Below are 10,035 nucleotides of genomic sequence, written 5' to 3' on the forward strand. Positions count from 1 at the left end.
GCTCCAATGACTGTCGGAGTGGCCAATCTATCTTGATGTAGTGGGAATCTCTTGCACGCTATCCCATTCGCAGAGAAAACAGCTGTACTTTGTGTATCCAGTCTGCAGACTAAGCAAGAGAGCAACCACCTTCAAATCGCCACAAAGCTGCCACTGATGTTGGTCATAGTTTATGCACCTCAAAAGTTGTTTCATGTTGTCATAGGTTTCCTTCATATGGACTGCATGACCAACTGGAATTGATGGCAAAACATTGCCATTATGCAGCAAAACATCCATGACTTCTAGGAATAACATGATGCAATTCATATAATGTATGACGCAATACCAGCTTCAGATTGCATCTTATACATTGTTTTGCCTAAAAAGCAAGTACTGTCCAAACCCAGTCATAGACTTATTCATAGATCCAGTCAAGGATGTATTTTTAGTCATTTCTGGTTTAAATTGAGATCCCTTCCCTTTATAACTCACTTATCCTCTGCCATTTGCAAGTCAAGGGTCGTATATACTGACCCAATAGCATATCTTAAAAACTAGAGTCAATCAACAATTGTAACCATCATTTTTGTGCTCAGTGACCCAGAATTAGTAAAGTTTGACTACATTTATTTCAGAAGCATTTTGGCTGTAGAACAGTGTTATTGGGAATCAATAGGAAAGGAATAGACAAGACTGAGAATATCATATTGCCTGCATATAAAGTCATGCTATGCCCACATGTTGAAGAATGAATGTAGATATGTTCAAACCATCTAAAATTATATGTTTGGAATTCTGAAGTATCCCTTATGTGACTTTTCACAACATGTAAGAACATGTTAATATTAGAGATGAGTGGATATATAGGAATCAGATACAGGGCTCCTGTCACCTAATTGCTAAACTGCCTGGCAAAAATTAAATAAATAAATATACAAAAAAAATTAAAAAATTGAATTTTCAAGTGCATTAATATCCCTAGAAAGAGATAAGTGTTTGTGCGGAAGGCAAATGGAATCTGCTCCCCACATTTGCTGCTTGACTTACACTGAGCATCTCTCTGAAACTACAGAGGCCACTGTCCTGAGATGCTCCACTCCATGCTCTCACTATCCCCCACATCAAGGTATGCACAGGTTGCACCCCAGGAAAATCTGAAATTGCTTCACTACACATGTACAAAGCATGTGATTGTCGTGCAGTGATGAGTGAATCTGGCCTATGGGAAACACAAAAGCTTGGTAATCCATGCTTCCTCCCCTCCCTCTTCCACTGTGGGACTGGAGCACTAGGGGGAAAAGGTATATCAGTTGGGGGACACATCAGTGTGGCTTGGGGTTCTTTTTGGAGGGGTGTCTCTCAATTGTATTTTTAACGACAGGTTTTCACATTCATAAGCTGAATTTCACAAAACTGAAGATGTCCCAGACACAGATAATAGGTAATAGCCATGAATAAATTGTACCAAAACACCACCATCGAGCTTCCACTTGCAGAACCTAGTTTCATCTATAGATGTGGTACAGGAAGAATCAAATTACATCTAAAAAAGAAGGACACTTTTGCCAGATGCTAAGCACTGTGAAATAAAACTGAACATGCAGCAATTGGAGCAAAAATGGTGGAAGCAGAATGCAAGCCACAGTTCATTCTGCCAAGCCAGAAAAGATGGAACTCTGTGTTCATTGCTGTGGAGAGAATTTGGTGCATACTGAATGAACAAGGAGAAGGGACCATGAGAAATGTGTTTCCAGAACTCAAAATTAATGTGTAAGAAGGACTTCTTTTATTTATACTTTTCTTTTTGTTAACCCCCCCCCCCCCCGGTCATTCTGTATTTTAATTAATGTACATTATGTATCGACTATTCTATAGGCTGAATCCATCAGAGCTGGTTTTATTGGCAGAATATGCCATTGTCGTGGGCCCAGTGGTGAAGGCACTAAATATTCTCCAAGCAGAGACAAGCATACTAATGGAATGAATGCTGGCTAAATTATACCAGCTTCAGGGAGTATCCGAGTTAGTCTGTACAGGATAAACTTAAAAACCAACAAACAGTCTGGTAGCACTTTATAGATGAACAAAACATAAAGATGTTATTGTGAGTTTTCGTGGGCACAGCTCACTTCTTCAGATAACCGGAGTTTTGCATTTAGGATGTGCAGACCTATTTATTTTGGGTCTGCACATCCTAAACTCGAAACTCTGGTAATCTGAAGAAGTGGACTGTGCCCACGAAAGCTCATGATACCATTTATGTGTTTTGTTAGTCTATAAAGAGCTACCAGACTGTTGGTTGGTTTTTAAGTTTAAATTATACTACATCGAAACCTTTGTTATCTAACACTCTGTTAACCAGAAAACTTTGTAAATCAGCATTGCTCCCAGCCACAATACTGTCACATCTTCAGGTGCACAAGCCTGGCTTAATTTACCATGAATGGTTTAACAGTTTATTATTTAAGAAGTACTAATCATCTTTAACTCAAAATAGACATGTGAGACCAACTGCTTCACACTACAAAATTACCAATATTAAAAACCTGAGTTTTACAATTATTGTCCATTGTTTTTTCCTAGTTTGATGGGACCCTCAGATAACCAGAATTTTTAGATAACCGGAAAGCCCTAACTCCTGATCATACCAGATAACAGGTTTTACTGTAGATGGTTTCAAAACTGCAAAGGAACAAGATGTCCTCTTAAGGCCACTGGCAGATGGACTCCAGTGTGGCATTCAGAAGTGTTTTGGTGAAACATTTGAGGACCCAGAGCTAATAGTTCTTGATGCCAAATGTTGGGACCACTTAGAACAAGCATGCAACTGGGATTAGAAAAGATAAGAGACTGTGTCATTTTAGACAAATGCAACTTCAAAGAAGCTTGATGGGACCATGGATCTGCTGCAGTCTTTTCCTAGATTTAGGGAGCTATGCTTCAGGGCCAACAGACCTCTGCCTGCATCAGCTGTCTGTGAGAGATTCTTCCATGGTGATGGACACATATTTTTTCATAGAAGAACAAGGATTGACAATAATTGATTGTCAGTTTAGGTTTCCTAGTTAGAACTACCGTTATTCTTCATTCCACGAGGAGTAACGGTAGTTCGAACTAGGAAGCCTAGTTCAAACTACCTAGTTCGTGCCGCATGTAGCCGCGCGGCATGGGGTTCGAACCAGAGGGGATTTAAAAATGGCGGCGCCCCGCTTATGTAAATGAAGCCCGGGAAATTCAAATCCCGGGCTTCATTTGCAATTGCGGTATGCCTACATTACCCTCCTATTTCGAAATAGGAGGGTAGTGTAGACATACCCTGTGAGTTTATATTCACTAAGGGTATGTCTACACTACAAAGTTAATTCGAACTAACAGCCGTTAGTTCAAATTAACTTTCATAGAGTCTTTACATGCCAACCGCTAGTTCAAACTTAATTCGAACTAGCGGCGAGCTTAATTCGAACTAGGTAAATCTCATTCTATGAGGACTAATGCCTAGTTCGAATTAAGTGGTTTGAATTAAGGGCTGTGTAGCCACTTAATTCGAACTAGTGGGAGGCTAGCCCTTCCCAGGTTGCCCTGGTGGCCGCTCTGGGCCAAACCAGGGAAACTTTTCTGCCCCCCTCCTGGCCCCGGAGCCCTTAAAGGGGCATGGTCTGGCTACAGTGCTCGTGCCAGTTGCAAGCCTGCCAGCACCCACCCAGCAGACCCTGCACCTGGCATGGCATGAGCCAGCCACCCGCTGCCACCCAGACCGCCGCCTCTTCCCAGGACCAGGCTGGCAGCTCATAGGAGCCTGCCTGGGGCCACAAGAGGTGGGCGCCCGCCTGGTCTAGTGCAGAGATCGTGGACCTCATCGAGGTTTGGGCGGAGGCCTCCAACGTCCATGACCTCCACACTAGGCACAGGAATGCAGCCATCTAGGGCAGGATAGCTGCCAGCCTGGCCACCAAAGACCACATACGAACCCAGGAGCAGGTTTGCATGAAAATCAAGTTGGTCCCATGAGACCCCTGATCCTGAGCCCTGAGAACATAAGAATAGCCCTACTGGGTCAGACCAAATGTCCATCAAGCCCAGTAGCCTGTCTGCCGACAGTGGCCACCACCAGGTATCCTGGAGGAGATAGACCAAAGACAATGACCAAGCAATTTGTCTCGTGCCATCCTTCTCCAGCCTTCCACAGACAGAGGCCAGGAACACGATTCCTACCCTATGGCTAATACCACTCCATGGACCCAACCTCCATGAATTTATCTAATTTCTCTTTAAACTCTGTTATAGTTCTAGCCTTCACAGCCTCCTGTGACAAGGAGTTCCACAGGTTGACTATGTGCTGTGTGAAGAAGAACTTTCTTTTATTAGTTTTAAACCTGCTACCCATTCATTTCATTAGGTGTCCCCTAGTCCTTCTATTATGGGAACTAATGAAGAACTTTTCTTTATTCATCCTCTCCACACCACTCATGATTTTATAGACCTCTATCATATCCCCCTTCAGTCTCCTCTTTTCTAAGCTGAAAAGTCCCAGTCTTTTTAGCCTCTCTTCATATGGGACCTGTTCCAAACCCCTAATCATTTTAGTTGCCCTTTTCTGAACCCTTTCCAAGGCCAAGATATCTTTTTTGAGGTGAGGAGACCACATCTGTACACAGTACTGAAGATATGGCGTACCATAGTTTTATATTTCCCCTCCTCCTTCTTCCTCTGGCTTCCCCCTTCCAGCTCCCTCATCCCAGGTTTCCCCCTCCCCTCTTCCACCCTCTCTCTTCCCCTCTCCCACCTCCTTTTCCCAGTCTCTCCAGAGGTTAATTTCCCCCCTCCAGTTTTGTTAAATAAAGAGAGTTTCTATTTTTGAACACACGTGTCCTTTATTTTGTACATCAGGAAGGGGGGCTAGGGAGGGGTAAGTGGAAGGAGGTGAGGGAGTAATTGGGCACGAGCCCCCAATGGGGAGGATTGGGGTGGCTCTACAGGCTCCTCTGGGTGGGAGCTCTCCTGCAGGGCCTCCTGGATCCTGACAGCCCCCTGATTGACCCCTCTGGATGGCAGCCCTAGAGACTACAACTCCCATGAGTTCTTGGGAAAAAGGAAGAAATGGTGTCTCATCCGAGAGAGTTCTCTCCATTTTTGGGAGACAAGAGTCAGGCTCTTGATGAGGAGTTTTTGTCCACTCCAGGAGCTGTTGTGTTGCAGCTAGAGTTTGGGACTCAGAGCCTGTGGGGTTTGGATCTAGCCGGCTGGTATAGGGGCTGCTGATTGTCCCTAGAGGGGAGAGACTCTGACTGCTTGTGGCTGAGAGGGGCCTATATAAACTTGCACAGGAGGTAACTGTGTGTAACTGGGCTTCTTGGGAAAGTGCTGCCTGGGATAGACCTCAGAGCATAAAGTTCTCTTTGGGTCCAAAGAGAGGCAGAGTAACCAGCCCAGGGAACCAGAGCTGCTGGCATTTGGTGGGCCTGCTCCAGTGGCAGAGGGATTTTGCAGCTGGCTGCTCAGCTTGGATTAACACACACAGGACCTGCACAGTACTGTCTCTACTCCAGCTTCAGACCTTCAAGTGCGCCCATGCAATCAAGTGTCTGAGACTCTGACTCCAGAGGAGTGCACACTCTGGGGTTGGATAAACGGTGGCAGTGCAAATGCCAGATAGATACGTTTCCTTTCTTTCTGTATAATTTTTAATTGATTTTTTCCATTTTTAATCTGTTCAACCCTGTTTCTTTAAGTTGTTAAGAAAAGGTGTGTTAATTCTAATGTAATCAATTAGAGTATCTTATTTATAATTGTTGTCTTGAAGTTAGTTCTAGGTTATTAGTGGAATAATTTTATTCCTGGAAGCTTCCAAGGCACACCATTAAGTGTGTACAGGGCCAGCCAGATAGAGGACTGCTATTGTATATTCTTTAGGAGCAAGGGACTGCAGCAAGGGGGTGGATAAGGAATCCCCAACTAAACAACATCACCACTGGGGTACTCAGGATCTCCTTTTATGTTAAAACATCAGGTTCCTGGGCACACAACTGAGTGTGACCTGCTCCTGAGTAACCCAGGGAGGAAAAAGGGGGGTTACAGGTGTAAAATCATATCTTAATGATAAGTTCATCAATAGCAGTAATTAATTTCAGCAGCAGAGAAATTTGATCAGCGTGATCTCCTGTATAGAACCATGAGCACCACAGGTAGTGTATATTGTCCTGGGATAATTCAATTGATTTAACTGGACAGCGGGAGGGGAAAATTTTAAAGAGGTGGTGTTCTGGATGTCCCCACCCCCTAAGCTTTATGAAATGGACTTACGGACACAAATATGCATACCTCAAAGATGCTTTGGACAAAATATCTCATGTAACCTATCAATTTTAATGTCTTATTCTTCTGGGTCTCTATATCTTAAATCGGTGTATGTATCATTCTTGTGTGTAAAGTTAAATATCTGAGTATGGAATGCCTTTTGGTTTTAAATGTGCAATTGAAAGCCATCAAGGGGGTTACCCTCAATGTTTAGATGACCAGCTGTAAACAATCTCCTTTGTTGTCTAAGTCTTAGCAGTGGTTGATCTGAGGAAGCCACATGTCCATCCCCAATTGGCAGGGGCTGACCAAGCAGTGGAAGGGTGGAATATAGAAACAGAATTCCTGCCCGAAGTGGAATCTTTAAAACAATAGGAAGCTAGCAGATCTTTGCCTTTGGCTGGTTGGTGTGACACACCCAAGGGAATGAACAAAAGTACCTAGGGAGAGAGAATCCCTGGTTTGAAGGCTTAGCTGGAAAAGGAACAGTTTTAGGCTGAGTTTGTAATGTTTGTACTGACATTTTAGTGCTAGAGTTAGCTAAGCATTTTCTGTTATTTTAAGTTTTTAATTTACTTTCCTTTACCTGTTTTCACCTATTACCACTTAAATCCTACTGCTTGTACTTAATACAATTACTTTTATTTACTATCAAGACCAGTGTAAATAACTGTTACCTAGGCCAGCAACCAGTGTGTTGCTTTCATTGTTAAAGGGGGTTTACCTAAACCATTCATTTGGGGTTTTGATCCTATATGGGAAATGGTATCCTGAAAAGCTGGGCCCAAAATTGCATTTTTCTTGGACCTGAAGAGTTTGTGTCTATATTGCTGCTCAGAGGTGGAGGGGAGGCAGTGATCTCAGCCCTGGTCCTTGGCTGGGGAAGACAGGAAGCTGACCCAGCAGGACAGAGTGGTGAGAAGCCCCAGAGCGTGGGAAGGCAAGTGGCAGTGGCTTTGTCAGCACCCTGAGAAGCACCACCAAGAGGTGTTCTGTGACCTCACCCAAGCACAGGGGGCCTTTAGTTAGATCACCTAATTCCCTTGATTTAGTCCTAAGTGGAACACAGGATCTAGTTCAAGAGGTAAATATAACTGGACTGCTTAGAAATAATTACCAAAATTTTATTACATTAAACATCCCTGTGGTGGGAGAAACATCTCAGCAGCCCAACATTGTGGCATTTAATTTCAGAAAGGGGAACTGCTAAAAAATGAGGATGGTACTTAAACAGAAATTAAAAGGAACTGTGACAAAAGAAAAATCTCTGCAAGCTGCATGGAAACTTTACACTTTAAATCCCTGCCTCATTTGCAATGTCAACCTGCCTAATCTGTATCCCTCTGCCAACAGAGGGATGCAGTCTAGACATACCTCTAGTGAAGAAAATAGAAAGGACCATACACTTTGAAGATAAAGTGTAAAAATATAACAAGAAAAGCCAAACATGAGTTTGAAGAACAGCTAACCAAAAACCTCAACAAGTAATAGTAAAACGTTTTTGAAGTACATCAGAAGTAGGAAGCCAGCTAAACAACCAGAGGGACCATTGGATGATCAAGATGCTAAAGGAGCACTCAAAGATGGTAAAGTTATAGTGGAGAAGCTAAATGAATTCTTTGCTATGGTCTTCATGGCTCAGGATATTGGGGAGATTCCCAAACCTGAGCCATTCTTTTTAGGTGACAAATCTGAGGAATTGTCCCAGATTGAGGTGTTGTTAGAGGAGGTTTTGGAACAAATTGATAAAATTAACAGTAACAAGTCACCGGGACCAGAAGGCATTCTGAAAGAACTCAAATGGGAAATTGCGGAACTATTAACTGTGGTTTGTAACCGATCCTTTAAATCATCTTCCGTATGTAATGAATGGAAGATAGCTAACAAGGCCTATCCACTTAATTGTCCCATTTTCAGCCTCATTAACCTTTCCTATGCTAGTGCAGCGGCTACTCTATCAAAGACCTGAGGGTAAGTCTACACTACAGCACTAATTCGAACTAACTTAATTCAAATTAGTTAATTCGAACTAAGCTAATTCGAACTAGTGCATCTAGACCTAAAGACTAATTTGAATTAGCGTTTTGCTAATTCGAAATAGCATGTCCACATTGAGTGGACCCTGAACCGAAGTTAAGGCTGGCTGGAACAAGTCCCAGCAGGGCATCAGGTTAGGTCTTAGAGTGTGGAGCTGCTGCCTCAGGCTAGCCGAGGGCTGTGCTTAAAGGGACCCGACCCCCACCCCGGACAGACAGTTCTCAGGGTTCCCCACTTGCTTGTCTACCTCGATGAGGGCCAGCAAAGCAGTCCTGACTTGGAGTGCCCTGAGTGCCCACACTTGGCACATCACAGCACTCGGTCATCAGCCCGGCTGCACTTGCCGCAGGCTGCCATCCGGGGGGGTCAATCAGGGGGCTGTCAGGATCCAGGAGGCCCTGCAGGAGAGCTTCCACCCCAAGGAGCCCACAGAGCCACCCCAATTCTCCCCATTGGGGGCTTGTGCCCCATTCCTCCTTCACCTCCTTCCACTTACCCCTACCTAGCCCCACTTCTTGATGTAAAAAATAAAGGACATGTGTGTTCAAAAATAGAAACTCTCTTTATTTAATAAAACTGGAGGGGGGGAATTAACCTGTGGGGAGACTGGGAAAAGGAGGTGGAAGAGGAGAAGCGAGAGGGTGAGAGAGGGGAGGAGGAGACCTAGGAGGAGGGATCTGGAAGGGGGAAGCCAGGGGAAGAAGGAGGAGGGAAAGTATAAAATTATGGTACACCATATCTTCAGTACTGTCTACAGATGTGGTCTCCTCACCTCAAAAAAGGTATTTTGGCCTTGGAAAGGGTTCAGAAAAGGGCAACTAAAATGATTAGGGGTTTGGAACAGGTCCCATATGAAGAGAGGCTAAAGAGACTGGGACTTTTCAGCTTAGAAAAGAGGAGACTGAAGGGGGATATGATAGAGATCTATAAAATCATGACTGGTGTGGAAAGGGTGAATAAAGAAAAGTTCTTCATTAGTTCCCATAATAGAAGGACTAGAGGACACCAAATGAAATGAATGGGCAGCAGACTTAAAACTAATAAGTGAAAGTTCTTCACACAGCACATAGTCAACCTGTCGAACTCCTTGCCACAGGAGGCTGTGAAGGCTAGAACTATAACAGAATTTAAAGAGAAGTTAGATAAATTCATGGAGGTTGGGTCCATTGAGTGGTATTAGCCAGGGGGTAGGAATGGTGCCCCTGGCCTATGTTTGTGGAAGGTTGGAGAAGGATGGCACAAGACAAATCGCTTGGTCATTGTCTTCGGTCCATCCCCTCCGAGGTACCTGGTGCTGGCCATTGTTGGCAGACAGGCTACTGGGCTTTATGGACCTTTGGTCTGACCCGGTACGGCCGTTCTTATGTTCTAAGCTCAGGGCTCAGGGTCGGGGGTCTCACTGGACCAACTTGATTTTCATGCAAACCTGCTCCTGGGTTCGCATGTGGCCTTTGGTGGCCAGGCTGGCAGCTATCCTGCCGTAGATGGCCACTTTCCTGTGCCTAGTGTGGTCATGGACATTGGAGGCCTATCCCCAAACCTTGATGAGGTCTACAATCTCTGCACTAGACCAGGCGGGCACCCGCCTCTTGCGGCACCGGGCAGGCTCCTGTGAGCCACCAGCCTAGTCCTGGGTGGCAGCGGGTGGCTGGCTCATACCGTGCCAGGTACAGGATCTGCTGGCTGGGTGCTGGCAGGCTTGCAACTGGCACGAGCACCGTA

This window comes from Pelodiscus sinensis, chromosome 9 (genome assembly GCF_052426305.1).
Source record: "Pelodiscus sinensis isolate ZL-2025 chromosome 9, ASM5242630v1, whole genome shotgun sequence".
Lineage (NCBI taxonomy): Eukaryota > Metazoa > Chordata > Testudines > Trionychidae > Pelodiscus > Pelodiscus sinensis.